The 26,265-nt window shown below is 39.3% G+C and overlaps 1 protein-coding gene across 3 annotated transcripts in view; it reads left to right on the top strand.

Moving 5' to 3' along the window:
* Nucleotides 1–6,453: 6,453 nt before the first annotated feature.
* PIK3R5 (phosphoinositide-3-kinase regulatory subunit 5) overlaps nucleotides 6,454–26,265 on the top strand; it is a 63,739-nt gene continuing 43,927 nt past the window's right edge. The window contains exon 1 of one of the 3 annotated variants that reach the window (XM_058166179.1): nucleotides 6,454–6,487. The gene's annotated coding sequence lies outside the window, so the exon portion shown is untranslated. Of the gene's footprint in view, nucleotides 6,488–6,682; nucleotides 6,855–7,472; nucleotides 7,696–26,265 lie in introns of those variants that run through there. The other 2 variants (XM_058166177.1, XM_058166178.1) reach the window with 2 other exon arrangements.

Here is a 26,265-nt window from a genome sequence, read left to right as displayed (position 1 = left end):
TTTGGGGGAAACACAGTATTTACTTTCCTCTCAATCTTAGAACCTGTTTTATTCATCAATTTTGTTGGATCTTCTATTTTCATGTTTTTGGCAACATTTTTGTCTTCTGTTTATTGATTTCCAAACATGCTACACACCAAATTCTTTTCGTTTTCCTATTAATGTTTCAGTTCCTTGTAAAGGACCTTTCCTAAGCCAATATCAAGTCATCTGAAAAAGCCATTAATGATAAGTTTCTTTTTAAATTTTCACTCCCACAATCCTCTCATTTGATCTTATATTTCTATTCAGTATTTTAACAACCAGAATAAAAGAGAAGACAGCGAACACCCCTGTCTTGTTCATTGTTGTAGCTCACATGTTTTGTTTTTATCTCCATTAACCATTATAGATAGTCCTCAACTTACAACCACAATTGAGCCCAAAATTTCTCTGGCTAAGCAAGATAGTTATTAAGTGAGTTTTGCCCCATTTTATGACCTTCCTTGCCACAGTTGTTAAGTAAATCATGACAGTTGTTAAATTAGTAACATAATTGTTAAGTGAATCTGGCTTCCCCATTGACTTTGCTTGTCAGAAGCTCGCAAAAGGGTTCTCTTTATTAAATTTCAAGAAAAATTATTAAAATGCAAACTAATATAAAAAGAAAAGTGGTAGAGAAAAAAAGGACAGGTTAAAAAAAATGACATGAAGCAAACATATAACAAGATGTTTTCCAACTGTTTTCAGTACAGAGACAATAATACAACAACCTCTCTCTACATTTAGATAAATCATACCAATACTTAAAATCCCTTATAATATTACAATACTAATAATCAACATTAAAAAATAATATTCATATTATATTCTTCATTCAACCTTAGCCTAATATATAATAAGCTATCCAATATGAATAATCATATAATTAAAAAAACCCAATATTTCCCCAGTCAGATCTAACCTAGTTTAGGGAAGCATTAGGACTTTTTAAATAACCTACAAAACCCTTCAGTAAAAATAACCCTCCATTCATCCACAACTATAAAATGTTTGTGAACAATCCAAGTCCAAGAGAAGTAGCTCAGGGGGCAGAGTGGTTGTGGGAGAACAGTCACTTGTAGAGGAGTTGTTCGATAGTTTCATTTTGCTACATGTGGGGACTAAACAGTTGTAGAAAAAAAGGGCAATTGGGCAACTCTACACAATTTAGGCATTATGATCATGCCCCAGTACCAGGAGACTGGTACTGAGTCCATAACGTCTCCCAACTGTGTTCACATTTCATCATCAGTCCTCTGAAAGTGCTACAATCCTTTCCAAAGTGTTACAGACCCTCTTGAAATATATAGCCACTAGATTTTGGGGGAGAAAAAAAAGAGATCATTTTTTAATTAATCACACACACTGCAAGCGATTTCTTTTCAGTTCCTTTGTGCTGCCTGGCACTAGGATGGATTCTTTGCATACTTCTATGAATAGATTTGCTTAGGCAAGTATACTCAATTATGCAAATACAGTTCCACAGAAAAATGCCATTCTGGGAATGGGGTTGAAAACAAATCAGCGGAGTAGGGAATCAACAGAGAGCCGGCCTATCTACAGCATTACAGGCAAGCAGCTTCAGGAAGCAGAGACTCTTTTTCCTACCACAGTAAAAGTAAACAGTTAGATTGCAAATGACCCTTTTTATACAAGATGTTTCTTCTTCTTTTTTGTAATTGGCATCTATTGTTCACTGTGCTCCTGGGTTCCCAGGAAATAACATGAATAATATAAAGATGTGAAGGTGATCTTTTTATTTAGCTGGGCACCACCTGGCCTCAAATGTAAACATTTTGAGATAGGAAAATAATTTCATTATTATTTACTATTTTCTAGAACAACTGCCTAGGATGACCCAGGCTTTCATAAAGAACCCTTTTAAATATGTCTGCAATCCAGGCTGTGTTCACACAATACGTTATTCCAAAACATTTAAGCCACTGTTTACTGAATATGCATACAGCCTGAGTTGCTTTTGCTAAGATGTAAGAACCTAGTGGTCACTGTAAGTTAAATCAATGTTAAGTCAAGCAGGTGCACTGCCATATAAGCACTAGGGAGGATGCTGGGAACTATGGCTGAACAATATCAACTTTTGTGTGTGTCTTGGAATAGCAGTCTGTGAATTGTCTGTAAGCAAAGGAATTCCTGAAAGTATTCCCCTAGTCTGATCATTGTAATCCTGCACACCTGGATCTCTTTCCTCCCCAAATCTAGGTCGTTTTTGAAGAAAAACAGAACAGTCAAAAAGTACTGTTTCCTTTAAGTTGAACTTAACTATAATTTCAGGGACACATTCCAGTTGTTTATTTAACAACAGTATAAAAGCCTTTTTGACATTTTCTGGAAATGTTTTTCTTCTGATTTAATATCCAGGATACTAATTGGCAGTGGGAATATCTAACCTAAATGCTAATATTGTTTTCTGCCAACTCGAGGGTGGATAATTTTCTACTTCTGAGGGTGGCAGGGAAGGCCCAAAGGAAATGGGGCAGGTCTAGGAATTTCATTTCTGTGGTATCGTGTTCTCCACACCCACATATGTGTGAGATGGAGGTAGAAAATGGGAAAAAGGTAAGTAAGCCCCTCCCTACTATGTCTGCAGTCGCTCGTACGACAATTAGGGTCCCCCCCCCCCAAATCTGGGAAATGAGGAGGAAGGAACTGATAGCCTACCAATCTTTTCTGCAGTGGCTGGAAGGACTCTTAAAATGAACACTCCCTTTTATCTCAAGGATCACGTGTTCTTGTTCTCATTTTACCAAAGAACAACATGCAGCCCATCCTACCTTGAATCTTACCAGTGTATCACCTCCACATTATATTACTTTGGTCTTCCATATGGCTTGTTGAATATATATAACAAGACTTACAAACCAATAATAAAGGGGAACAGGGCCATTCCAAATCTGCATCTAGCTGTCATTTGAACTAGACATGCTTTATTTCAAATTAAAATCTCTGCTATCAAAAACCCAACTAATATTTGTTCAGTCTTTGTTTAGTAGCAACCATAATTGGGATAATAATAATAATAACAACAACAACAACAACAGAATTGGAAGGGACCTTGGAGGTCTTCTAGTCCAACCCCATACCCAGGCAGGAAACCCTACACCATTTCAGACAAATGGCTATCCAACATTTTCTTAAAAATTTCCAGTGTTGGAGCATTTACAACTTCTGCAGGCAAGTTGTTTCACTGATTAATTGTTCTGTCAGGAAATTTCTCCTTAGTTCTAAGTTGCATCTCTCCTTGATCAGTTTCCACCCATTGCTTCTTGTTCTACCCTCAGGTGCTTTGGAGAACAGCCCGACTCCCTCTTCTTTGTGGCAGCCCCTGAGATATTGGAACACTGCTATCATGTCTCATGGGATGAGCAACCCAATTAAGTTGTCGCCTAGTGAAACCATGACTGGATTTGCAATTTTATTTCAGCTTTCCTTTGTTTTACATACCTGCAAACCAGTGGTGGGTTTCAATTTTTTTTACTAATGGTTCTGTGGGTGTGACTTGGTAGGCGTGGCATGGCTTGGTGAGTGTGGCTTGGTGGGAATGGCAGGGAAGGATACTGTAAAATCTCCATTCCCTCCCCAATCCAGGAGACGGTTACTGCAAAATCCCCATTTCCTCCTGATCAGCTGGGACTTGGGAGGCAGAGCATAGATGGGAGTGGGGCCAGTCAGAATATTTACTACCGGTTCTCCGAACTACTGAAAATTTCCGCTACCAGTTCTCCAGAACTGGTCAGAACCTGCTGAAACCCACCTCTGCTGCAAACATCATAAATGTCTAGATTGGTGGCAAGTGGCAAAGTAAGTTTTTCAACAGTTACAACTGCAAATGGTCATTAAATGAGAACTATGAGTAACACCATAAGCACACAGTTGTTTGCTTGACAGTTAAGTCCATGAAACCAAATCTTATGACCTGGAAATCAAAGTAGAATGTCACACAATAATCAATGTGTTACTTTGGAAGTATGAAAGAGACTTGTATTGTTTTTCATTTGTGTTCAGATATAAGTATTCAAAATAAATACAGAATCTGAAGCTGACACGAGATTACTACTGAAGTAAAAGTTTGCACTAAAATACTTTTTAAAGGAAGTTTAAGAAGGAATAGATTCAACTTAGCTTGTGGACAAAATGACTATTAATGACTGCTTTTTGCTATGTAGTCTTTTAGAAGTTCATTGTATTTATTTGCTTTTCCTGGGAGAATGCAGGCACAGTCTTCCCATAGGACATCATACACCACTTGAAGAATAGTGTCACCTTGTTTACTTCTCTAGTTACTGGGCAATTATAGCAGTGCACATGGCCCGGAAAATTACCTTCCTCCTTATTCTAATTCTACACTTCCTTCCACACAGCATGAGCCCCAAGAGCTGATGGTAATCCCCTTCAGTTGGCTTTCTGCCAAGAAATTATGCCTTTTTATAGACAGGGTGGAGGATGGGGTGGGGCTAGAATGATCAGTTATGCAAGGTTGCGTCTACCAGATTTTGCACCTAAAACCTGATTTCTACAACTGGCAGTATATTTCCAGCTGTTGCATACAGTCCAGCCATTTGAAGAACTAAGGAACAATTCTCTGTTCTATGGGATCATACAGATCAAGATAAGCATATGAACCAATCCAGGAAATATTTTGGAACATGACCTTTCCATGCATTTTAAAGTGAAAGTGATGCAGATTTTATAGCAAGTGATGTCATGTATTTATACTAGCTGAATGGGCATACATAGTACACTATATCACATACCAAAGAGGCAAGCTAACATTTTGCAAAGTTTAGAAGTAGGGTGGACAACCTTTCAATAGCTAGGAGAGACATCTGTTGGGTGGGTGAATATCAAAAAGAAAGTCAAAATGGCAGCTGAAGCTGCTCCCCCCCCCTTTTTTTTTAACATGTGTCACACAGAAGCGATGCTTCAGTTACCCTGTTGAGGTTGCCATCTTGGTGCTTTGATCACTCCTAAAGACACACTTTCCATCTTTTGGAAAACCATGATGTGATAAAAGGGAAGATTATACAGAATGGGCAAAACTGTGTCAGTATATGACTAGTGCCAGGATTTCTGAGTGTGGGGTTTTTTTTTAATGTGGATTTTGAAGGAAAATTGGAACTGAATATTGCTTATGTCAATAATGTTGTTCCTCAGACAAATATCTTGCCTTAAGGCCCGCTTAAGCCTGGCAGTGCCATGACCTGGAATGGCTTATTTACTCACCCACTAAGGAAGTTAGCAATAAAATGAACACCTATCTGTGAATTGGTTGTTATCTACAGTGGATGACTCTATGTTGTATTGATGTTAAAAAAAACAAACCCTTTACAGGTAGTCCTTGACTTATGATCACAGTTGAGCCCAAAACTTCTGTTGTCAGGTGAGTTTTGGCCCATTTTACAACCTTTCCTGCCATACTTATTAAGTGAATCACTACAGTAACCCGGTTGTTAAGCTTCCCCATTGACTTTGCTGTCAGGAGATCACCAAAAAAACGATCAGAAAGCCTTATAGGGCATAGCAACAGTCATAAATATGAAACAAATGCCAAGCATCTGAATTTTGATCACATGGTCATGGCGGTGCTGCAAAAGTCGTAACTGTGAAAAACGGTCATAAGTCACTTTTTTTCAGCGCTGTTATAACTTTGAAGGTCACTAAATGAACTGTTGTAAGTCGAGGACTATCTGTATACAGCTTGTGATAGCCTGGGAAAAGATATCACTAGACACCTTTTAGTATCTAGTGTTTCAACTCCTACCCTCAAAACGACGCTATAGAGCACTGCACACCAGAACAACTAGACACAAGAACAGTTTTTCCCCAAAGGCCATCACTCTGCTAAACAAATAATTCCATCAACACTGTCAAACTATTTACTGAATGTGCACTACTATTAATCTTCTCATAGTTCCCATCACCAATCTCTTTCCATTTATGACTGTATGACTATAACTTGTTGGTGGCAATCCTTATGATTTATATTGATATATTGACCATCATTTGTGTTGTAAATGTTGTACCTTGATGAAGGTATCTTTTCTTTTATGTACACTGAGAGCATATGCACCAAGACAAATTCCTTGTGTGTCCAATCACACTTGGCCAATAAAAGTTCTATTCTCTATTCTATTCTAAAGTATCTAGACAGAGTATTTAGAGGGGGGGGGAATCTGCTAGCTGCTTTTTCTCTAGTCTTGGCTTCCCCACTCCTCCTTTGCTCCCCAGAGAAGCTATTCCATAATATGGGATGCTAAATTAAAGGAGCAGAAGCACCAAAGAAGTTTAAAGGAAAACAAGCGACAAAACACACACACACAAATACAGGTTGCAGCCTGTCACTCTCTGCACGTGCACGCTCACGAATAAACGTTAAGTGGGGTTTGGCGAGATTTCTAAAGGATGTACTGAACGTCGAGGGAGGTTTGGAAATCAAACGTGGACGCTGGTAAGGGAGTCACAGACGACGGTGGCGGGATGCAGGGAGGGCAGAGACACAGGTGACCATTGGGGGACTCCGCTTGGATCCGCGCCGCTCCGCTCTGCTCTTAAAGCGCAGGCGAGGCTGTTGCAAGACCGGGCGCTTTCCTCGGGGGGCGGGGGGGAGGCGGGGCTTGAAAGTTTCTCGCCCAGCCTTGAAGCTTGAAGCTGTATTTTTCCCTTGGCCCGGCAATGGAAAATTGGGGTTGCAACCCGGCAGGCTGAGCGCGGCGCGGACGTCTCGAATCCCAGATCTACCGGGTCCGACTTGCAACCTAAGCTACGGCCCTAGGATGGGCCTGGAGGACGGGACTCAGGGAGGAGGCGCCGGACAGGTAGATCCGTCCCCAAAGGGCATTGTGGGGAAATGCGCGGCAGTCCAGAATGGCTCGGGAGAGGTAGGGTTTCAGATGATGGTCAATCTCTCTCGGGTGCAAAACTAACCCTCCGGGGGGGATTTAGTTGCAAATGTCCCGAGCAATCAGCAGAACTGAGAGATGCGTGAATAGGCAGGGAGGGGATTGGGGTGGGGTGGGGAAGAAGCCGGGCATCGGGGCAAATGGGTGATGGAGTAAATGGGCAGAAATCTCCGTGGAGGTTTTGGAAACGATCAGCTGGCATTCGGGACGGATGCAGGTATGGGCAGCCCTTCTCCGTGGCTGCTGCTACAGCTGCCACTAGTGATTTAGAGCCAAATCTTCCGTGGATGACCAAATGACCCAAAGTTCTGGGGTGGTTCGGTTCCTACTCTCCGCGAAAAGAAAAGGGTTTTTTTTGTTGGTGTTTTTTTTTTTGGTCTTCCTCCTGAGCAAAGAAAATGAGATGGGAGCAGAAGGCTGAGCTTGGATAAGTGGGACCTTCTCCGTGGCGTGGAGTAACTTACTTCGAGAAGTAAGACCCGCAGGGGTGGGGAGGAGCGGATTCCGGTTCCCGGATCATCCTGGGTCTGGCCCCGCGGGCGGATGATCGCGGCATGCTAAGGACTTCCTCAGAATATTTGCAATGTTTACTGCTTCGAAGCACTTTTAAAATCCGGATTTGCTCGCTTTGGGGAAGCAGGGACATGAAGGGGCTGAACGGCAGCCGTACAGGAATGGGCTGCAAGCGGTGGCATGGGTCCCGGGTCACAATCTGAGCTCTTTATTGGACTGAAAGCTTTGATGAGAAGTCTTGAAGGTAGTATTTTAGTGCTTGGTTTAAAAAAAAAAATTGTTGTTAATATGTTGCAATACAACTTTGACGCATTGTTTTTTTTAGAAAAGGAACTAGAGAGTCAGGCTGAAAATGCAAATAGGTGCATTGAGTGTGCTTGTGCTTCTGGGCTGGGGACTGCAGAGAAAACAAAAGGGGGCATTTTATCATATCCTTATTCACCCTTGAGTGTTGCATGGACTCCCCTCCCTTTCCTGCGAAGGTCTTGGTGTCTTGCTCCCACCTTTTCCATTGTGTTTACACACCAGGATGTTTATTTCTATGGTGACTTCATTCACTATGTGTACAAAGTTCCTTCATTCTTTTTAACCATTTTTGATAGGGGAGGGGAGGACAGGGAGAGAGATATCAGACTCACAGTCTACCCATTAAGACATTCCTGAGAGGACTATAAGGGACGTGCATAAGAGCACAAAAGTACCTATCGTTCCTGTCCTATTGTTCCCTTCATTATATCAGATTAACATAGCTGTCCATTGTTTTTACTTATATATACATATTTTTCTTTCATGATATCTTGTTTTTATTTTTGATGATGTTTGTGTATACTGTTGTGACAAAAAATAAAAATAAAAACAGACTCATTTCCTAAAAAAATAATAATAACACTAGACATGATTTATCCATGGAGAAAGGATTATGCAAGATAAAATAATTAGTAGGCTAGCTAATTTTTGCAGCACCATCATAGAAGGAGGAAGCAACATTATGAAGGGGCTTAATAAATGGGGATACTACACTACACCTCACCACAAGGTGACTTTGTAGTGTGCTAAGAAGGATTAATGTGGAAATCAGACTTGTGAATGACATCCCAGAGCTGTGGTAAAAATTCAGAAATGTTCTTGATTGAAGGAGCATTGGCCAATCTCTCTTCCTTTGCTTGAGCATTGTGACATGCAGCTATGCAGATTTCTTTTTTTTTTTTCAGTCACAAGTGCTTTGTGTGAGTTCCACAGCTATTATCTTTGGCTGCTGGGGGGCATGTTCCCTGCAGATACTTATCTTGATAAAGGATAATTGATTCCTATGGTCTCTTTGCTCAGGCTGTTGTTTAATTTGACAGCTAATCAAATGTGTCATGAGCTGGGAACTATGTGGATTCATGATGTAAGGAGATTTCTCCATTCAAGGAAACAACCTCAATGCTGAATATTTATTAGGCGATGGTGCATGCATAGGAAAGCTTGTTCTGTCTGTAACAAAAATGCTTTGGGATGTCATGGCAAGTTTGCAACCAGAGGACTGTTGTTTTATCATGGGTCCATACTGAAGAGATTTTATTTATCTTGTCTTGGTCTGCCTGGGCATAAGTTTAACAACCAGTTTGCAACTTTTGATTAGTGGAACTGAGTTACTTTGTTTGCTGGAAGACTGTTTGGCTTCCTACTTTGCAGGTTTCCAAGCAGAAAAAGTACCCAATCTTAGTCATCAAATCAAAGCTTTGCCTCTATTATCTGGTCTCAGAGGTTATTTCAGAGGTGTCTCCCTTGAGTCTTCTCCTTCCCTTTGCTGCACTTGTTTCAATTAGTATTATACATATCAGGAAGTCTAGCATAGAAATCTGAGTTTCTATAGTAGCTAAAATAGAGCTTTCATTAAGAAATGAGAACTGAGGCAAATGTTTTTGCCCAGTCCAACTTTCATAATGAGACAGATTCTAGATTGCTGGTGAGGAAGAAACAGCTGCCAACGGCTTCTATCTCTATGACTAAATTCTATATTTGCTTCCAATAACCTGTACAGAAACCTGATGATGATGGGTATGTTATGCTTTGGTTCCATCTCTTAATAACTTCTATCCTACTTTTTGTCTTTATCCTGCAAATTCCACTTGAGTGACTCAGATGGCAGTCCTCTATAGACCAATTGGGGAGCAATTCCAGGTGCAGCTACCTGGTTTACTTGAAAGCTTAATAGCCCTGGTGGTGCAGTGGTTAGAATGCATATTGCAGCCTGCCCTCTCTGCCCGCAGCCAGGAATTCGATCCTGACCAACTCAAGTTTGTCTCAGTCTTCCATCCTTCCGAGGTTGATAAAATGAGGACCCAGATTGTTGGGGGCAATACGTTGTAAACCATACAGAGAGTACTATGAAGCACTATGAAGCAGTATGTAAGTTTAAATTCTATTGCTGTAGCTAAAGCTAAAAGCAGCATTCTTCTAGAGAATGTTTGTACTCAGTTCCAGGTGGCTGGATAGGTTAATACATTATTTCTTACTTATTGATTTCAAACTGTTTCTCATCTGCCTTCACATAGTTTCTGTTCGGTATTTAGCATAGGCAAAAATGAGAGCACATTCATTTCGGTATGACTTAAGTAGGTTTACATTTTTAAAAGCAGCAACTTTCCATCCAATCCTGCAGAACAACATAAGGTTATTGATACTTATAGTATCCTAGATATAAATACAGAATGGTTTAAAGATTCTTTCTCTCTTACAAATTTAGCAGGGATGGGCCAAGTTGGAAACACACTTGCTGCTTTACTCATCCTTCCTTCTACCATAGTAGCCTATACCTACTGTAAATCAAGCTGGAAGACATGTCAGTAGGGAGGTCTATGTTTTATTTGTTGTTTTATTCTCCTAAGTGCAGCACCTCAGAATAAGAGACCAGCTATAAAAAGCCTTAAGCGTTGGAAATATACCTGAACAGCTAGGCAAATAAACACTGCCATGAAAAAGGTATTATGCTGATATGCTATACTAATGAAATTTGCATTTTCTCAATTAGAGAAACACTCCCTTTCAGCTCAGGAAAAGGCTCCTCTTCACCAGAGGGAACATGGCACAATGATTAGGTTGTTGAGTCTATATGTTGCTTTTAAAATTGGCCAGTTTTTTCATAACAGTTTAATATATTTTGCTTGAGTAGATACTTGCTTAGGCAATTTTCATTCTCTGATGCTAAAACATCTTAGGGCAGCTTTTGGTATGGCTTTTACTTGTGTATGTACATTAATGTGTTTAGGCATATTTGCCTTGTCCATGTTTTGCCATGACAAATTTGGATTATATTATTTATAAATTTGTTGATTTCAGAAAAAAATCCCCAAGACTTTAAGTGAATTGATTTGGTTGCTTCATTGTGTGCAACAATGGGACGACTGCCACAAATTCTATGTCCTGGCACATTTATAGTTCAGTAAATGTATTCACTATAAGGCATTTTAGTGTTATGCTTCCTTTTAAAATCCATATATAAAAGACTGAAGCATTAGACCATTTAAGTAAATTGCTTCAGGCATATTTTTTATTAGGGCTTTAAGAAATTATTACAGTAATCTTATTTCATGAGTTCAGATTTTCAACCAAACTCTAGTATTTTTTCCTGGAGATAAAATTTCTCTCTCCCCACTCCCTCTCTTTCTCACCTCTTATGTTGACTTTTCATTGTTAAAAGACTTTGCTTATTTCCAAGTACCACCATATATTCAAATGTACAGTAATACATAAACAAGTTCCCATCCAGACAGGTGGCATTTCCTTTTATTCCCCCCCCCTCCCCATTGTTATTAGCCATCTGTAGTCATAAAATGTAGCAGCTGTCAAATAGGCTCCCATTTCCTGGCCGGTAGATTGTCTTACATCCATGGTCTGCCTACCTCTACCCTATGAAGCAAAGACAAGAGTTCTGAGCCTGGGGCCTGCAATTGGCCTTACAATTCTTTACTAGATGACAAAACACCTGCTTGCAGGCACAAGAGTTTTCTGCTTTCAATGCATCCACCATTATGTTAAGTCAACATGGTCTCCTCTCTTACCTGCTTCAAAGAGTGAAAAGAGAAGTGTAATGGCATCTGCAGCCAGGGAGACCTAGATTAAAATCATGTTGCTATCCAGTGCTGTTCCCTGCATAACTCTTCATAGTCTGAGTTAGGACAGTTATGCTGCACCTTCAGGTTGGAATCATCTTCCACAGTCTCCCATTGCACCTTTGATCCAAATTAGATGTAACCATGACTGTTTTAATACCATGAAAATTTCCATATGAGAATGCTGCTCAGGAGTTCTCTTTTGTTTTTTGTTTTTGTTTTGGAGTGGGGGGTGTTCTTGCAGGTCAATGGTTACAGGCTTTGTAGGTGACTCATTAAGAAGGCAGAGGGTGACTATTGTTCATTTGCTGCTAAATAGAGCAACCTGGATGGCAGGGAGAAACTATTTTAGGAACTAGGAATTTCAAAGGGGTTCTGACATAAAGGCTATTCCTCTTGCCTGGGGCAGAAGGATAACAGGACCCTCAAAACATTTGGTGATTGCTGATTGTGTCCTTATTGAGATTAACATCCTCAGTTGGGGTTGATAGTAAAGTTTTGGTTGTGTGTGTGCAAGGACTGGGTCAAGAGATAATCTTTAATCTGGGATCAAGACTGAGACGGCTGTTAGCATGTCTGATGTTAAACGTTTCCCTAACATTGAGATATCAGCAAATAGGAAGAATTAAGTGTAGCTTCTCTCCAAAGGCAGTTTTATCAGCCAGCCTCCCCCAGCCTGATTCCTCCCCAAAATATTGAAGCACAACTTTTGTTATCCCCAACCAATAAGGCCCTGGCCATGTTGTCAAGGAAAGAATGAGAATAGTGAGCTACCTTCCTGGAAGGTGCCAGGTTAAAAGCAAACAACCTGAACCTTTGTTGACCAGATGAGCCCCATAGCCATGTCTCTGCTATCATGGCATCTTCTAACACATGGCTTGTAAAGCAAATCACGAATTTCTGCAATAAAAATGTATGCTGCCTTGAAGTGTTTTCATTTTCTGCTCCTGTGAAAAGGCTTCTGTTTTTCAGGACGTCTGAGAATTTCAGTGACATTTCTATTGGTGGTACATTTGATAGTGTTGCCTTATAGGGGAAATTGGCAGCATAATAAATAATTATTATTTTTTTTTGGTTTACATTTATACCCCGCCCTTCTCCGAAGACTCAGGGCGGCTTACAGTGTATAAGGCAATAGTCTCATTCTATTTGTATATTTTTACAAAGTCAACTTATTGCCCCCCCAACAATCTGGGTCCTCATTTTACCTACCTTATAAAGGATGGAAGGCTGAGTCAACCTTGGGCCGGGCTTGAACCTGCAGTAATTGCAGGCTTTGTGTTCTTAATAACAGGCTTTACTAGCCTGCGCTATTCACCGGCCCAACATTTTTAAAAATGCTGAAAGAATATGTGTGTGCTCCTCCTCCTCTTTTCTGTTATCCTTGTTGTCATGCATCCTGATGGTGTACACTTTCCAAATTGAAATGCCCAGTAGTAAGAGCTTCCCTGTAAGACCTTCTTTGGAGGTTTCATTGCAGCCTAAGAAGCCAAGGAGGCTCAGGCTGTTAGAAAGATAGTTGTGTGGTGGCAAGAAGACAATAAGGTGTTTGCATCGGCATTTTGTAAATAAATCAATGCAAGAATAGAGCTGCGCCTATTTCTAAGCAGGTAAGCCTACAGGCAGATGTTAGGGTAGGGGAGAGATGCAGGATAGTGAGGTGTTAGGTGGATAGAATTTCATGTCATGTAGTCTGCTCTGGGTAGCCTCACTTGACCTGCTACCTTTCAATGGAATTAGTTTCCTCTTGTATTTACTAGGAACTGATCTAATTTAATACATAAACTGGAAGGAAATTGCCCTTCCCTATTCCGAGTTACCTGATATTTATGAAGCAGTTGTTTTGGGTGTTTCTGAACATTGGAGAAGAAAATTTACATTGGAGAAATAAAAATGCCTGCATTAGGAAATAGTGCTTGGAAATAAATCTGCCTTGGGAAAAACTGCATGTCAGGTATGGAAAAACAAGGTGAAAATAGGTTTGTATTAGGAGATGATAAATTGACAGTGTGCACATTTTATCAAGCTACCTTTAGATATCTTGTATGCAAGTATCTTCCCAAGATCAATTTTCTTTGTAACAATCCAAGCACATTGATTCCAAAGTTCTTCATAAATAAATTCCTGATTTTAGGAACCAATTTTAACAATACATCAGGATCTTTAAATCTTTACTCACTTTCTATCACCTTTCTAACAGTTCTAAGAACATTTAATTGTTTTGGAGCAATCAGAACTCATGACCAAATCTTATGCATTAATCCTATTTTGGTGTTTCCAAAATAGTTAAATATTCTTAAAATTGATAGAATTATTAATATTAATTTTGGGAATTATTTTTGCATTGGAAGATAGAACAAGTATTGTGTGTTCTGTTGTCAAGATAAACGTAAACTGTGTCCATAGTGATTCTGCTTTATATCTGAATTTGTTATCAATAAATAGCAACAGTGAAAGTTTAGATTTATGATATAAATCAGTTATTTTTTAAAATACCAGTCTAGATTTAAAACATTTATGATTGTGTTTTTTTAGGTATATCAAGAATGGGCACCCTATGTCTTGTGGATTCCCTTTACTACAAACTTTATAGTCCCCTCTAACTCTCATTAGAGCTATGGTGGTGCAGTGGTTAAAATGCAGTACTGCAGGCTACTTCAGCTGCCTGCAATTTGGCAGTTCAAATCTCACCAGGCTGAAGGTTGACTCAGCCTTCCATCCTTCCGAGATGGACAAAATGAGGACCCAGATTGTTGGGGGCAATATGCTGACTCTGTAAACCACTTGGAGAGGGCTGTAAAGCACTGTAAAGCAGTATATAAGTCTAAGTGCTATTGCTATTATTAAAAACCAATAGTGTTCTTTCCATCCATTTTAGTCTAAAAACATGCAAAGATGTACCATAAGCCTAAAAAGAGGGACAGGCTAATCAGGGAATTCATACCTTAATTCCCCAAACCAAGAAGAAAACCCAAGAAGAATTACCCAGCTTTACCCATAATACACCACAACCAGTCCTGCCAAGTTGCATCATTGCTTGCCCATTGGAGCTCTCAGCCCTCCCAAAGTTGTGTGGAGCACAGTACTCGCCACAGTAGGGCAACTTGAAGATGGGTGGACTTCAACTCCCAGAATTCTCCAGTCAGCACCTTTAAATTGCCACGGTTAAGAAATCCTGGACTAAGACTATTCATCCCCAAAGCCTTAGCAACTGCAGTTCCCTGAAGATAGATTGTTAGAACAACTCACAATGTTTTGGATTTGCAGCATTCCAGACTGAACTCTTAATCTGGAGAGCTCCAAATAAGGATGGCTGATGCAGTTCCTGATTTAGCCCTGATGAATGTGTGAATTAGCTGTAACTTTCTTGGGAGATTATTTTGAAAACTGGAGGAGAACTGGGCTGGAACACACAAATTCTGGTCCGGATCAAGATCTCAGAGATATTTTCAGCATTCTGACATTTGTTTTCGCCAATAGTTGTAGGGTGGGGAAATCCCCTAATTTCTGTACAGTATATGAAAACACTGAGTCCTTTGGAAGTATGGGTGTGAAGAAAGATGGTTAAAAAAATAAAGTTTTGAAGGAACCTGTATAGACACTAGATTGGGGAAGAGTAGCAAACTAATGTCTTATTGCCAGCAAGTTGCATCCCTCTCTTGCATACTGAAGCAAATCCAGATTTCCCCTACACCTACAACAACCCAATCACAGGCATCAACAAGTGCACAAACTAGATTAGCGCCAACATCAGCTGCTCTTTCTTTAATGTGACACATAGCATGTCTGCAAACAATGCCCTCTTTGTGCAAAAATAAATAAATAAATAATCATGGACACAAGTTTGATATCAGGACTCAAAAGAACGTTTCTGCCTCCCAAGACACTTTGTTGTAGATTTCAAATGTATTTTGGAGAAAAAGAAAATTTCCCCAATCAAATTCAGTGAGAGAACTCACATACTAGACATCAAAAGATTTAAGCCAATCTCAGAAAGTCTCAACAATGTGTCCTTAATACGTTCTAATTGTTAATGAAAAAGATACCGTACTTGTGACATGTGCGGCCTGCGTCTGCAGAAACACCTTCTCTTCTCTTCACCACTGCTTCATTACAATTTAAATCCCACATCATTTTAGCCACTGCAGGCATGTGATGAAGTGAACCATATTTATGAGCTTTAATAAAATTTGTTCGAAATGGTGGTACCCAACTTTTCGCACTAAAGATTTCAGCCAATTTATTCTCCTGCTTGCTTCTTTTCCATGTCCTATTTCACTAAAACCCTTGCAGTACTGTAGCCTCAAGATATTGTAACCAATATTAAAGATCCTTGCTGGTGGTCTATCATTACACACTGAATCTAACCTCCATGACCATTGGTCATCATGGGACTTGTCAGCCAACCATATGTGGATGGGTGTAAATAACTCCATCTCTGATCTAAGTCCCCAGTGTACTTGTCTCCATTTCCTGTGAAGCCACATGAAAATTCTTTGTTAGAGATTAAATTGACTAATTCCCCCAAGAGCACGACTGAAACTGAGTTTTGTTTTGATGGTGTGTATTTCTGTATTTTATATTTTGATAAACTAATAAAATATTTAATCTCAAAGGAAAAAAGATTTATGGTTTTTATAGTTTTGGGTTTTATTATTGGGAGCTGTCCAGAGTTGTATTTTAGAGAGGTGGCCGAACAAATCTTTTAAATAGATAGATAGATAGATAAATTTGAACTTCCACTTAATAACCTTTGGGGATATTAACAATTTACTGACATACCACAGCCTATGACATGCTACAATACACGGGGGTTATGTGTATGATCAGTGCTGTTCTCTGATTATGGAATCTTTTGATTCATTATTAGCCAGTTTGGAGTTAAAATTAACTTAGACAAATCAGATTTATAGGTTCGGCCAAAAATGCCTGATATTTATTTTTTTAAAAAATACTAGAAATTCTGTGGTATTTTTATTTAATACATTTAAAACTCTAAAATGGTAAAGATGGAACTTCCTTTGTCTTACATTAGACAAATCTGTTGCTTAAAGCCCTACTGTTTTTTAGTGTTAACAATACACAACAGTGCTAGACTGCAAAGTGTTACTGCTGGTTTTAGGTAGCTTTGTATTTCTTCATCCTGTGAACTACACATGTGTATGTGTGTGGCATTTTGCTGTCTCAGCTGAGCCATGATTGTATATTCTAGTGCTTTCCCCAATCCGCCATGTCCTCTACTTCCCCAACTGAAGATCACATATGAATCACTCTGTAGTTTGTGCAACTGTAAATATTTGAGATCTTCTTTTAATTTTTTTAAATATTTGGATGATAGAAAACAAGAACCCTCTTTGCCTATCAAGTATCTCACAGTCAACATTTTATTCTCCTCCTCCTCCTTATGTGGTTTTTTTTAATGAAATTACATATATTCGGCAATAAACTAAAATAAATATTGGGCTTAGACAAATTATGTGGGTTTTTTTATCATAGCAATTTTACATGTTTATTATTTCTCTTTCAAAAGGTTGCAATGATTTTTGCTTAGATCCTTAAAAGCAAGGGAAAAGTGACTGAAATTGAGGGATCTTTCATGCCTTTATGCATGTAATGAAGATGACAGTTAGCAAATGTGATTTTTCCATTTTTTGTCAATGAAGTAATGGTAATTGTGGGAGTCCAGGACATTAGGACTTTAAACCCTTCTATTCATTGCTTGTTGCAACTACAATCCATTCTGTTCCCTACTCCAGCAAAGCTTCAATACCCAAAATAGACTTGGTTAGGGGATGGCTTGCTTGGATGGTATATATATGTCAGTGGATCAGTTAAACATTTAATGAGCACTTTACATGCTTACTGTTTGTTTCTCTGCCAGAAATTGACAAGGCCAAGTGGTCCTGGGTTTTTGACCCCTCTGGATCTATTGATTTTTCATTTTTAACTCTTGTTGGGATCATGCTTCCTCAAACAGAGTTGGTGCGCTATCTGGGGCTCCTCCTGATTCATGGTTCCTGCTGAAAGAGCAGGTGACAGCCTCGGTCAATGACTTCCATTCATCTTATGCACCAGTTGTGCCCATTCCTGCGCCTGGAGATTTGCTCACTTCCACTCATGTCTTAGCCATTTCTCAACTGGTTTACTTCAACCCCACTTCTCTTACAACATGAGAATACCGAAGAATACTCAGAATTCTGAAGAATACTTAGAAGCATCAATGATTTCAAAATACACATGCATAATTTTGAGTGCTGCAAAACATGCCAGTGTAGCACTGTGAGATGTATTACCTTCCTGTATGCTACCAGGATGCAGCTCAAGGGGCTGGTTATCACCTTGAAAAACCTCCATGGCATGGGGCCAGGCTTTATGTGGGACTACCTACCTCCAAGAGTTTCAGCCCATTCTATCAAATCTGATAGATTCAGCATGCTCCAGGTTTCATCTTTTAAACACTGTCATCTTGCAGGACTGAGATAATATGCCTTCTCTAACATAACATTTTTCCTGTGAAACAATTTGGCCCCTCAGATTCAGAAAGCACCAAGCAGAAGGCCACTAATTCCCCAGGCATTAGGATCAGTATGTTAGGAAAGCCAGTATTACAGTCAGTTTGGTCTAGTGGTTAAGGCACAAGGCTAGAAACTGACTGACAGGAGACTGTCAGTTCAAGTCCTGTCTTAGCCATGACAGCAAGTTGGGTGACTTTGGACCAGTGGCTCTCTCAGCCCAAACCACCTCACAGGGTCATTGGGGAGAAAATAGGAGGAGGAAGGTGTGCTGGATATGTCTACCACCTTGAGTTATTTGTAAAAATAAAAAAAGATGGGGTACAAATAAACAAATAAATGACATTTGTGCATCTGTAAAATTGTTACCTGGTGCTTTGATTTTCTTTTGTATTGGATTATATGTTTGGTTTTAGATATTTTTTTAAAAGAAAACTAATTGTTTAAATTGGTTGTTAGCTACCCAGATTTATATGTTTAAAATGGGAGCCAATATACATGTTCTAAACAAACAAACAAACAAACTTGTCAGGAATTGTAAAAATTGTTCCCATCTTTGATATACTCTAAAGCTGATTAGTGACAATGTTGTGTCAAAGGCAGTTGATTGGAGCAGAGGTCCCAGATAAACAAACCGAGTGGAGTGTGAAAAATTTTGTTTTCAGGTGACAGCTCTCTAAAAGTAGCTGCCATTGCTTATCATTTGGTGGAGGTTCTCAGAGATTATAGCAGTTGTTGAGAGAGAGATAATGGCGGCATTCTTTTTGAGAATGAGGCAGCACAATAAATTTCTTTGTACTTCAGTGAGCTGCAATGTAAACAAGTCCTCAAATGTGAAGAATTCTGTTTTTGCAAAACTCCCTGTGAATGTTAAATAGCCGTGTGTGCTACTCTAAATCTTGTTTGTTGGGTTAATGGTTAGGGAGATTTTTAAAAATGATTATTTATATCCTGTGGTCCATTCAACAGCCTTTTGATTATAATGGATATTAAATGCATCTTCTTTTCTCTCCTAAATCTAGCTGGAGTTGTCTAAACCTTTTTATTACTTTTCCAACAGTTGTGTCTTTTTCAAGCTCATCATTCACCTTTGGATCCCTGGGGAAGGAGAAACAACAATTGACACAACTGATTTGATATTTATTTATTTAATTTATTTATTTATTCAAATTTTTATACCGCCCTATCTCCCAGAGGACTCAGGGCGGTTTACAAGCCGGTAAAAAATACAAATATAGTACAAGGTAAAACACTAAATTAAAAAACTTATTTAAATAGGCCAAAATTTAAAATTACAATTAAAATGATATAAACCCCATTAAAATTAAATTTAAAATTAAAATTCTAGTCCAGTCCTGCACAGATAAATAGATGTGTTTTAAGCTCGCAGCGGAAGGTTTGAAGGTCAGGAAGTTGGCGGAGTCCTGGGGGAAGTTCATTCCAGAGGGTGGGAGCCCCCACAGAGAAGGCCCTTCCCCTGGGTGTCGCCAGTCGGCACTGCCTGGCGGACGGCACCCTAAGGAGTCCCTCCCTGTGAGAGCGCACGGGTCGGTGGGAGGCAATCGGTGGCAGTAGACGGTCCCGTAAATATAAAGTGACAGGACAAAGTCTGAGTAATTGTTACAGAAAGAAGTAAGGAATTCTGCCTGCCCACAGTTACAAATGGGGAATATTTCGGAAATCACTTGAGAAAGTGGCTGGTAAAAGCAAATTTTTCCGAGTGAGAATACTCTTGGTAATCAAAAGGGGAAGTGGAGATGCAAAGAGGAACTGGGAGTGTGAAGTATTAAATTATCATTTGATTGCTGCTGTTCAGCTCTCTTTGCTTCTTCCTCCCTCTGTATGCACAAACACACTTCCCTTCTAGCAAGACAGGAACATCATGTTGACTGCTATAGAACTAATTTCATGAGATGTCGCAAGTGTTGTGTTGTAGCTAACTATTTTGCAGCAGTCCTCTCCCTGTTCACCAAGACTCTTCTTTATACTTCTCCACAGATAAAAGATGTCAGTTAAATACATTTAGGAGAATGATAGAATCTTAGCTGCTTTTAGAATTAGAAAAGACTTTACAGTTTATTTATAATTGCTCTCTTATAGGGGTATGTACAGGGGGGAAATGTCTCCTTGTGCAGAAACTTCATTGGCGGGGTTGTTGTTTCAATCTAAATTTGGGTTCCTGAAGCCAAGGATTTCTCTCCAGTGAAGATCCTATGAGCACAGAGTGTTTGTGTAGATATGTGCAGAGAGGGAGATTAGATTTTGTACATAGCTGTTTTGGAAAGCCAAGATTATTTATTTCCTTTGACATGAAGCGTACATTACAAACTCTGGAGATGACTGCGAATGACTTGCAGGCTTGATTTATGACCATTGTGCATAGCTCTTCTTCCAATTTTTTTCCCCATAGCTACCCTGTGAGGTAGGATGGATTGATAGAGAACACTGGGCCCAGAGTCAAATGTGAATTTTGGGGCTAAGGGTGAACCTGAACCTGTTGCTGTTGCCAGTTCAACATCTTAACCATAATACTGTTTCTCTCCAGCATTTCTCTGTTCTGAGTGCTACAAAAGTCCTGAAAAAGTCCAAAATTTATGACCAACTTGGTTTGGGGAACGCCACATTATGATCTACCGGTAGCTAACATCTGTAAGTGATGTATAGTTATACTTGTAAAAAAAATTCCTGCTCATTGACTGGTATTAAGAATGACAATTTTTTTAAAAAGCTGGTTGGCATATATAGGATACCTATAGATATCAGAAAAAATATGATCTGATTTCAGGAAAATTTGTGTTTGGAAAAAATGAATAAAGGCTAACCCCTTAAAAGGAAAACCTGCTTGTCTTTTTAGTGTCACATATAGTGGCATGCAACACATTGAGTGTTGCTTTTGAAAAACTACCAATGACCTGGTTTGCTTGCTTGTTTCATTTTTGTGTGCCAGTTTGCACAATCAACATTTAAGCTTTGCAGTTTTATTTGGTTGTACCCAGTGAAATGCCTGCTTTCTTTATACCAGCATCAAGCATTCTGTTCCACATGGGAATTGAATAATGGCAATTTTACTTCTTTTTCCAAGAATATATTCTATCTGATACTCTTATCAATTAGATAAGTAAAAGCTTGTGAAAGTAAACTTTATGAAGTGTTTGATCTGGAGTTCTCTTTTGCCCTAATTCTTAGTGGCCTTGTTCTTTCTGGGCTGAGGAGCCCCCTTTCAGGAAGGCCCAGATCTACTAATTGGGATGGTGGTTTCTTCATTATGGTGGTCTTAGATATTCCATGTATTTATGGGATACTTAAATACTTTGATTTGTGCTACTAAATGTCCCAAGCTTCCATTGTTCCATTGTGGCTGCAGTAGTTCATCTTCTCAGGCTATGGAAGATCTGGTAAAGTTATATTCTTAGAATGATTTCAGATCCTCTCAGAATTAACTAGATGAGTTCTTTGGTTAAAGCAAAAGAAGAATTTGGGGAAAATCTGGTCTCCTGTAAGATCTCACCATAGCGGTGTAAGCATTCTTCCAAACCAGTTAAATTGTTCTTCCATAAACGAATTCAGCATTTTTCTATTACTACTGTATTAAGTATGTGGTGTTGTGACCCAGGCCCAAGTAGGTATTAGGAAACTCAGTCAGTGAAAAAACAAACAAACTTTATTTGAACAAGCTGAGAATTACTTCATTCTCAGTAGTTCAACTAAATTAAAGCAAATTCCTCCCAACACAAATTCCTCAGTCCTATCACCAACCTTGGTCCAATTAAGGAAACTGCCAAAAGCCTGTCTTGGCAAACATTCAGAAGACACCAATACAAAATAAATGCAAGAAGATGAAGCTATCAATGTTGTTTTCTGGCAAAGCCCAAATGCCGTTGCTGGTGTTTTAAGCCTTATGGGAGGAGCCAATCATCTCTTGGCCCTACTTCCGAGTCATCCTCTTTGCTTGAGCTGCTCTTGCCTTCTGGCAGCTCTTCTCATGCGTGCATTAGGAACAGGCTCCTCCTGTTCCTCTGCCTCACTACTGTAGTCTCTGGAGGCTCTAGGGTCCGTACCTCACTACCCGATGGCCTGGCCCCATCTCAGCCTCCGACGCAGAGCCCTCATCCGGGCCTTCCCGAGCCTCCAGGACTGGCCCACATTCTTCCTCAGCCTCATTGCTGTCCGACTCCGTTGCCAGCTCCGCAGGCTGCTGGTGGACCACAACATGTGGATCTGATGCAATAGAGTTGTTCTTGTTGGGAAATAAATACTATAAATAAATATAAATAATATAAAATGAAAACTTTAACTGAAATTGATCTAAATGGAATCCCGTGCTTCTTTAAAAGAAGTTGGTTTATGTGGAAACAACTGTTGCAACAATACATACATCTGTAAAGTGATAGGATCTCTCTTGATAAGGCAGCCACAGGGGTCATCATATAAGGTGTCATCATATAAGGTCATCATATAAGATGTATGTTAGTTAGAGTGGAAGCTATATAGTCTACTAAGAAATCTGGAACAATAGCAATAGCACTTACATTTATGGTATATATTGCTCCATCTTGCTTTATAGCACTCTCTAAGCCATTTACAAAGTCAGCATATTGCCCTCAACAATTTGAGTCTTCATTTTACTGACCTTGGAAGGATGGAAGCCTGACTCAACCTTGAACCAATTAGGATCAAGCTCCAGTCTGTGGGCACAGTTAGCCTGTGTTCTAATTGCATTCAAACCACTGCGCCACCAATGGTCCTTTTCTTTGGCTCACATCCTTTACATGTTCAATGGCAGTTTATTCTACTTCTGAGTAAATTTCAATCACCTGGAAGGTCTTTACCATGTGTTTGACTACTGCTTGACTACTGCCTTGCAAAATAGGTCCCTCTGCTTTCTGTCAGAACAGTGAAATTGAACCAGGAAAACATTATGCCCCAAATTTCTTCAGCAGGACTGACATCCAGAAAATCATACTGATGAATGCCAGCATTTTCACTTAGGGTTTCCTTAAGTAGTTCTACTTTCTTTTTCTATAGCCCTCTATGCAATCTATGTCATAATTTCCATTCTAATTACTTCATTCTTGAGGCAAATTGTGCTTATTTACTTTCCAACGAAAGGAATGTTTTCTTTCTGAACTTTTAAAGGAATTACTGAATAATAGGTGAGGGACTGAAAATCATGGCTCACATGCTGCTTTAACATAGTCATAGAAAATCAGTAACTGACTGCAGTAGATGTTATGCCTGCTGAATCGATAGTAGCATTCAAACATGATGTCATGTGCTCAGATGTGCACATGAAGAAATTGGCATGCTAGAAATGTTCTGAGGAATTGTGTAGATTTTGTTCTTTTCATCTGTTGGGCTGGATTAGGAGAAATATGACTTTACAGAACTCAGTGGAAAAAACTCCAAATGTGTGGTTGCTAACTTAGATTTAGAAATCTGCTGCTTCAGATTTAGTTTTTCTGAGTGAGGAAAGGGACACAGGTTGATATTTAGAAGTGAGGCTACACAGGAAAAACTTCAGTGTTTCAGATGCAATTAACACTCCAGTTTTGAATGTAAGGTGATGTTAATGGACAGATTTAGACAGTGGTGGGATTCAAATTATTTAACAACTGGTTCTCTGCCCTAATGACTGGCTACATGGGCATGGCCATGGTGGCCATGGCCAGGGGGTGGGACAGGCAGCACTCAGCCTCCTGCACCCCCCTGGGAGCAAAAATAGGCTGCAAGGAGCGCTGCCCACCCCTGTGCCCCATTTTGGGCCTAGTAGGCCTCCCTGCAGCCTTCTGGAGCAAAAATGGGCTGCCGGGGGGGGGGGCTCACTGCACCCACCCCACCCGTGCCCCATTTTGGGCCAAGTAGGCCTCCCTGCACTTACCTGAGAGCCAAAATGGGGTGTGTGGGGACTTTAATTACTCTCTAAATCCACTGGATTTAGAGAGTAATTCATGCAAAAGGATGTAAGACCTAAAGTCCATTGTCAGTTTGGCTTTTTCAAGGTTTGACAACAAATTATTGGTAATTTTTAGATGCTAAATTTGAACGAATTATAAGTAAAGTGTCAGTACTCCATCTCAGGAATACTAGCAGGGCTGGACTTCCGTTCTTCCTTTCTACATTTGCTTTTAGTAGATAATTTGCATTATCAAGGGGGTGGGGTGGCAATGATGCTGTTAAGGACTTTCACAGTATAATCTGTATTTTCACAGTTTGGGCTTCTTGTATATTGTCTCTTTATTGCTTTAACTTAACTTAATCTAACCTGTTTTATAAAATAAATAATTTATTACAAATATGAGTGTCACAGAAACTAGGTGTTTTAAATTGAATTCTCAACATTTTTGAGCTGATGGGCGTATTGGAAATTCTGAACTCATCTTCTGGGCATTCCATAAAATGGTTAATATGGGGAGTGTGGCCAGTTTGCCTAAAGGCAAACTTTTTCCCACCATGCCCTCATGAGAAGCTGAATGTTCTCAATTATCTTACCTCTCTTCCCTTTGGGGCATAGAAACATATTCTAGATAAAAATGCTGCAATTGATATTTTGATTTTCTAAGAACGGTTTGGAATATACATGAATACAGAAACATAGAGATAGAGATAGCGATGTGCTATAGAAGTTAACAAGTGTTTTTGATGTTCATAGACTGTATTGGAAACTAGGAACTAGGAAACTCAGATCTAAAATATGTAAGGTTGCTCTTGAATTCTGTGTTCTGTTGATGGATCATAAATTATTTCTGGCACATACAGATTAATTTGATATGCAAAGTTTGTGTCAGAGGAAGAAAGACCTTAGTTTGATTTGAGGTCCTGAATATGAGTTTAATGCTACAAAACTGCTCAAAAATTAGAGGTCTTTTCAATTTCAATTTTGAGGAAGGAAATGCTCAGATGCTTAAAAACTAATTGCAATAACCTACTATTTTATATATAGCATGTCACATTTTTTCAGAACAATACTATGGATAGCTGTTTATTACAACAAATATGTTTTTAATTAAAAAATGTTTTCATTTTCAACCATTTCCTTTTTCATCTTTGAAAACAGAGAAGCATAACTGAAAAAAAAAATCAGTACAAATATATGTGGTCTTTGGTATACTGCATTTCTAAGAAACTCCTGTCAGCCTCATCCTTCCTCTGTTGGCTTCACTGATGCTTGCACTACCCTATTAGGAGGTTTCAGATGTTCTTGTATATCTGTAGAATAAATGCTGCTTAAAGTAAACATTCTTGATGAAATTTAAATAAAATCATAATAAATATGTGAATAAAATGTTGCCATATATAACAAATCTTTCTATGTCAGCTTCAGGGGAAACAGCTGGTTTATGAGGTAAAGTTACAGACGTGTTAGGAGAGATATATTTGAGAGACAGATACATAGGAGAGATGGCCTTGATCCTCACTGAATCATATCTGATTGGACTTCTTCTACCATATGGTCTTGACGTTTGGTTAAGTGGTGAAACTTGTCCCAATGCAAGTGCAGAAATGAAATCTATCCATTGTTCTGGTGGTACATGGTAGTAGGCATGACTCTTTCCTAAAGCTGATATAATTTCTGCTATGCTGATTCTGGTTTTCAAAAATTGCAAGTGAAGTTGGAATCTGGCAGTGATTTGCATACTGTTTCTGCAATATGTTTACCACCATATCTTAATTCAATGAATTTGTGAAGTTGCATCAAAGAATAATGTCAGTGCTGGTGATAATGAAGCCAAATATGTCACGGAAGGCAACCCCAGAAGGTCGTGAAAGAAATAGATTATCCAGACACTTTTCAGTTGGGCTGTAGGACTGTCTTTAGCAATGAAAGAGTATTTATGGATGACAGTGACGGGGTCATACAATCTCTCTGATTCTACTTGAATTCTCATCATCTTTTGATTCCATTAGTCATGTATTCCTTACAGACTGTCTCGAGGGGCTGAGAGTGGGAGATAGTGTACTGTAGTGTCTCCTCCTTCTTCTGGGGTTGGTTCTAGTTGTATGAAATCTAGCCCCAGTTCTTGCTAGGCAGAGTATCACAGTTTTGACATTAACCCAACTCTTTTTCAAAATCTGCACAAAACAACTGTGTAAGATTATACACTGACACATGATTAATTGATACCCAATTCTATATCTGAGGTCAACAAACAATATTGTGGAGGTCTTGTTCCTGTATCAGAAGGCAGTAAGGGTATGGATGAAATG

The sequence above is a fragment of the Ahaetulla prasina genome, chromosome 2 (genome assembly GCF_028640845.1).
Source record: "Ahaetulla prasina isolate Xishuangbanna chromosome 2, ASM2864084v1, whole genome shotgun sequence".
In the NCBI taxonomy this organism is placed as follows: domain Eukaryota; kingdom Metazoa; phylum Chordata; class Lepidosauria; order Squamata; family Colubridae; genus Ahaetulla; species Ahaetulla prasina.
This window is presented reverse-complemented; position numbering and strand designations above follow the sequence as displayed.